The following is a 5,899-nucleotide window of genomic DNA, read 5'->3' on the forward strand; positions in this document are numbered from 1 at the left end:
AGTCACAAAAGGACAAATATTGTATAAGACCACTATTATAAGAACTCAAGAAAAGGTTTAAACACAGAAGAAAACATTCTTTGATGGTTACGAGGGCAGGGAGGGAGGGAGAAAGTTATTCACTAACTAGATAGTAGACAAGAATTATCTTAAGTGAAGGGAAGGACAGCACACACTACAGGAGAAGTCAGCACAACTGGACTAAACCAAAGCTAAGAAGTATCCTGAATATAACCAAACACTTTGAGGGACAGAGTAGCAGGGGGAAGAGGTCAGAGGACCATGCTTTCAGGGGACATCAGGTCAATTGGCATAACGAAGTTTATTAAGAAAATTTTCTGCATCCTACTTTGGTGAGTGGCACCTGGGGTCTTAAAAGCTAGCGAGTGACCATCTAAGAGGCATCAACTGGTCCCAAACCACCAGAAGTAAAAGAGAATGAAGAACACCAAAGTCACAAGGAAAGCATTAGCCCAAGAGACAGAAAGGGCCACATAAACCGAAGACTGCACCAGCCTAAGACCAGAAGAACTAGATGGTGCCCAGCTACCACTAATGACCGCCCAAATGGGGAACACAAGAGAGAGTTCCTGTTGGAGCAGGAGAAAAGTGGGGTGCAGAGCTCAAATTCTATTGAAAAGACCAGACTTAATGGTCTGATGAGACTGGAGGAACCCCAGAGAGCATGGCCCCTGATCAACCCAGCACTAAAATCATTCCCAAAGCCAACTCTTCAGTCAAAGATTAGACTGGACTATGGGACATAAAATGATATTCGTGAAGAGTGTGCTTCTTAGCTCAAGTAGATACATGAGACTAAATAGGCAGCTCCTGTCTGGAGGTGAGATGAGAAGGCAGAGAGGGTCAGGAGCTGGTTGAGTAGACACGGAATATCAGAGGTGGAAAGGAGGAGTGTGCTGTCACAGTACAGGGAGAGCTATTAGGGTCATATAACAATGTGTGTATAAATTTTTGTATGAGAGACTAAATTTGAATTGTAAACTTTCACTTAAAGTACAATAAACTAAAATTAAGTATATATATATATATAATATATATAAAACAAAAACAAAACTGCCTCTAATCCTGCCTCATTAACATCATAGAGGGGCAGGATTTACAACACATAGGAAAACCACATCAGATAACAAAATGGTGGACAACCACACAATACTGGGAGTCACGGCCTAGCCAAGTTGACACAGATTTTGCAGAGACACGGTTCAATCCATAACAACCCTCAATGAGATGGATTGACACAGTGGTTGTAACAATGGGCTCAAACATAGCAACAACTGTTAGGATGGCACAGGACTGGGCAGTGCTTCATTCTGTTGTACATAAGGTGGCTATGAATCAGAACCAACGTGACGGCACCTAACAAAAACATGGTAGTTCTATTTTTCATCTTTTGAGGAACCGTCCCACTGTTTTCCACAAGGGCTGTACCATTTTGCCTTCTCACCAGTAATGGGCTCCATATGGCTTTCAATGGCTGTAATCTTATGCAAGGAGTTCCTGGGTGGCACAAACAGTTAGGTGCTTGATGACTAGCTGAAAGGTTGGAGGTGTGAACCCCCTCCACCCCGAGACGCTTCAGAAGACAGGCCCGACAATCTGCTTCTGAAAGGTCACAGCCTTGAAAACCCTATGGAGCAGTGTTACTCTGCACACACTGGGTTGCCATGACTCAGAATGAAACTTAATGGCAACACAGCAATCTTATGCAAGTAGATTGCCAGGCCTTTCTTCTGCAGCACTGCTGGGTGAATTCAAACAACCTTGTGGTTAGTAGCCAAGTGCAAAGTGTTTGCACCACCCAGGGACCTAATAACAGCTAAAGATGGCACAAACTGTTAAATGTCTGGCTACTAACTGAAAGGTTGATAGTTCAAATCCGCCCAGAGGCACCTAGGAAGAAAGACCTGGCAATCTAGTTCCAAAAGGTCACAGTCCTTGAAAATCCTATGGAGCACAGTTGTACTTTGAAACACATGGGGTTGCCATGAGCCAGAATTGACTTGAAAGCTGGCAACTGATTGGTTATATAGCATGGAGTCCTGGGTGGTGTAAACGGTCAATGTGCTAGACTGCTAACCAAAAGGTTGGAAGTTCCAGTCCACCAGAGGTGCCTCAGAAGAAAGGCCTGGCAATCTATTTCCACAAAATCAGCCATCGAAAACCCTATGGAGCACAGTTCTACTCTGACACACACGGTGTTGCCATGAGTCGGCATCCACTTGACGGCAACTGGTTCAACTGCTTCTAAGCGCTTTCATGTGCCCTAACTAATTACATTTCCAAGCACTGCATGAGGAACGCTGTGTTATTTTCCCTATTTGACAAGCGACAAAACTGAGGCACAGAGCCACTAGGAGACCTGTCCAAGGTCCTGACAACTGGAGGGGAAACTCGCCTCTCACCCTGTTTCTCCCGTGAGTGCTTCAGATTCACCCAAGAATAACGGGACAGAAAAAGGGCTCAGGCTGACAGCATAGCCTGGGAATGGCAGCTGCAGGGGGCCAGGGCGATGGGATGGAAGGAGGAGCTGGGGGCTAGGTCAAAGCTGGGAAGCAAGAGGAAGCTCTAGGGTCAAGGCCAGCAGTCCCCTCTCTCAGGAACGCCCCCTTCACTGCCTTTCCCCTCTTCCCTCCAACTTTCCCAAGTGAGAACCTAGAGCCTGTCACCCCCTTTGGTCTTGGGTAGACCAGCATAGAACAAAGGATAGTAATAGACCAAGCCCCTGACTATCATCAGCCTCAGAAAAAAGAAGAAAGTCCTGAATCACAGTCAGACTCTTTTAGGGGTTTGCACGCGTTTGGTTTTTCTGACAGTGAAACTTTTTTTTAAGATAAGATCTTAACTGTGAAAAGGGGAAGCTGCTCTGCGCTCAGGATGAAATGAAGTGAGCATAGTGAGGTCACCTCTGAAAAATCCCCAAAACACACTTTGAACACCACTGGTTGGGTCTGTTGGACAGATGAGGAAACTGAGTCCCAGCGAGGGGAAGAGATGAGCCCAAGGTCATACAGCAGACCAATGCGAACCTCCTAGATGCCTGACAGCCTTTCCAGGGGCAAGTCCTGTTAGCTCTCCCACAAAAACACAGTGAAACCTGTGAGAGCCAGAACTCGCCAGGACGGCCGTTTTCCTGAGTCTCACAGGTTTTCCACCTTCGACAGCGTGCAGTCTTAACTGCTTTTCTATCACTTCTTTTTGTGGAAAATATTTGAGTCTTCCTTCTCTGACAGGTTCCTGCCTTACACAGGTTCTGGCTTTCACAGGTTTTACTGTAACTCCTAAAGCCACGGTCTGCAACCACTACCACTGCCTGCTCTGTGCACCATCACTGCTTGCTTGGACTCTTGCAGTAGCATATGTACAACTGCTTCCACAGCTGCGACTCTGGCTTCCTCCAACTCTTTTCCCATACGGCAGCCAAAGACCTTCTTTAACATGGAAATCAGCCCACATGGCTTCTCTGCTTGGAACCCTCCAATGTTTCCCAATTTGGGGAAAATCCAAATTCCTTGCCCCAAGCAACAAGGGTCTGCCAGACCTGGTCTGGGCAATCTATCCAACATTTATGCCCACCTCCCCTTCCCCGCCTCACCTCCCTTTTCCCCATCTCAGCAAGCTCAAGGTCAATGACCATCTTTTCAGCCTCAAAACCTTTGTGCTCGCTGTTCCCTCTGCCTGGATTGCTCTTCCTTCAGACCTTCTTATGACTACCTCCTTAACTTCCTCAGAGAGGAACTCTCTAGCCCAATCCCACCCTCGCCGCCCATGACCCTGTCCTCACATCACCCTGTATCTTGTTTGTGTCTGCCTGTCTGGCTGTCTAGAATGGGAGTTCCAGGAGGCAGGGACGTTATGCGTCTTGCTGTTAATTGTTGCTATGGATGGACTTGAGTCTCCCAAAAAATACACTGAAGTCCTAACCCCTGTACCTGTGAATGTAACCTTTGGAAATAAGGTCTTTGAAGATGTTTCCAGTTAACATGAAGGTAATATCGGTTAAGTTAAACCATCCGAACAGGATGGGCCCTAATCCAATATGACTGGTGTCCTTATAAAAGAGGAGAGACACAGAGGGATACACAGAGGGGAAATAGCCATGTGACAATGGAGGCAGAGATTGGAGTGATGTTATCTACAAGCCAAGGATCACCTGCCGACACCAGAAGCTAGGAGAGAGACATGGAACAGATTCTGCTTCAAAATTCTCAGAATGAATAACACAGCCAAGACCCCATACAGAAGTGGAAGAGCCCTAGTGGCACAGTGGTTAAAGCGACTGACTGCTCACTGAAAGGCTGGTGATTTGAAACCACCAGTGGCTCCAAAGGAGAAAGATGGTGCAGTGTGCTTCTGTAGAGATTTACAGCCTTGGAAACCCTATGGGGTCGCTATGAGTCGGAAGGGACTGTACGGCAGTGGTAACCCTCTAGAACTGTGAGACAAATTTCTGTTTTTACATCTGTTGCCAGCTCATGGAGATGCCATGTGTTACAGAGTAGAATTAATCCATAGGGTTTTCTTAGCCATCCCTGGGTGGCGCAAATGGTTAAGTGCTCAACTGTTAGCCAAAAGGTTGGTGGGTCAAACGCACCAGAGGCTCCTCAAAACACAGGCCTGGCGATCTGCTTCCAAAAGGTCACAGCCTTGAAACCCCTCGGGCAGTTCTACTCTGCACACATGGGGTTGCCATGAGTTGGAATCAACTTGAGAGCAACTAACAACAACAACAAATCTCTATGGCAGCAGATAGCCAGGCCTTTCTTCCAAGGCATTGCTGGGTGGGTTCGAACTGCCAACCTTTTAGGTTAGTCGCCGAGATCAAACTTTTGGGCCACCCGGGGAATGAGCTACCCAATTTGTGGTACTTTGTTACAGCTGCCCTAGGAAACTAATACAACTGCTGTTTCCCCAGCACCCAGGCATACAGTAGGTGCTCAATAAATGACTGTGGGCTGGAGCCATTCCAGAAGCTTTGCTGAGGCCGGAGGAGGAGTGGGAACACGTGCCTTGAACACTGGATGCCTTCTGCACTGGCCAGCCCACTCCCCAGGGCAGGCCCTGACTCACAGTCCGCTGGGAGAGAGCACCAGCCCCACTTCAGGCTCAAACAAGTCCCAGCAGGGGTCCTGGGAAAGAGGTGGGGAGGGGAAACCAACCGAAAAGGGCAGGATCTATCCGCTTCATAATTGACTTGGAAAGGTCAGGGCTGAGTCCTGCTTAGTAAGTCCTACCCCCTGTGGAGTCCTCTGTGACAGAGATGCTGCCCCCCCACCAAACACAGTCAGAGGCTCCTGGGTCCACCGCAGGTGGGATGGGTGGGAACTTGCTCCCAGCAGGTGGGGGCAGGGGAAGTAAAGTGCAATCCAGACCCTTCCTTCGAATCACAAGCCCTCACCCACACCAACCAGTTGCCCGCCAGTTGACTCTGCCGCAAGCAACCCCATGTGTGTCACGGCAGAACTGTGCTCCATAGGGTTCTCAGGGGCTAATTTTTTTTCAGAAGTAGATCACCAGGCCTTTCTTGTGAGGTGCCTCTGGGTAGACTTGGACCTCCAACCTTTTGGTTAGCGGCTGAGCATGTTAACCATTTGCACCACCCAGACCAAGTCACTCAAAAACCTCTCCCCAGGTTAGGAGCTAGTTGAATGGACATGGGGAATCAGGGGTGGAAAGGAGGAGTGTGCTGTCACAGTACAGGGAGAGCAATTAGGGTCACATAACAATGTGTGTATAAATTTTTGTATGAGAGACTAACTTGAAATGGAAACTTCATTTAAACTACAACAATCAACAACAAACAAACAAAAAACCTCTCCCCCCTCTCTCTCTGTCCTTCAATCCCCCCCTCTGTCACTCGGTCCCCCCGCTCTGTCCCTTG

The sequence above is a fragment of the Trichechus manatus genome, unplaced genomic scaffold, assembly GCF_000243295.1.
Source record: "Trichechus manatus latirostris isolate Lorelei unplaced genomic scaffold, TriManLat1.0 scaffold00087, whole genome shotgun sequence".
NCBI lineage: Eukaryota > Metazoa > Chordata > Mammalia > Sirenia > Trichechidae > Trichechus > Trichechus manatus.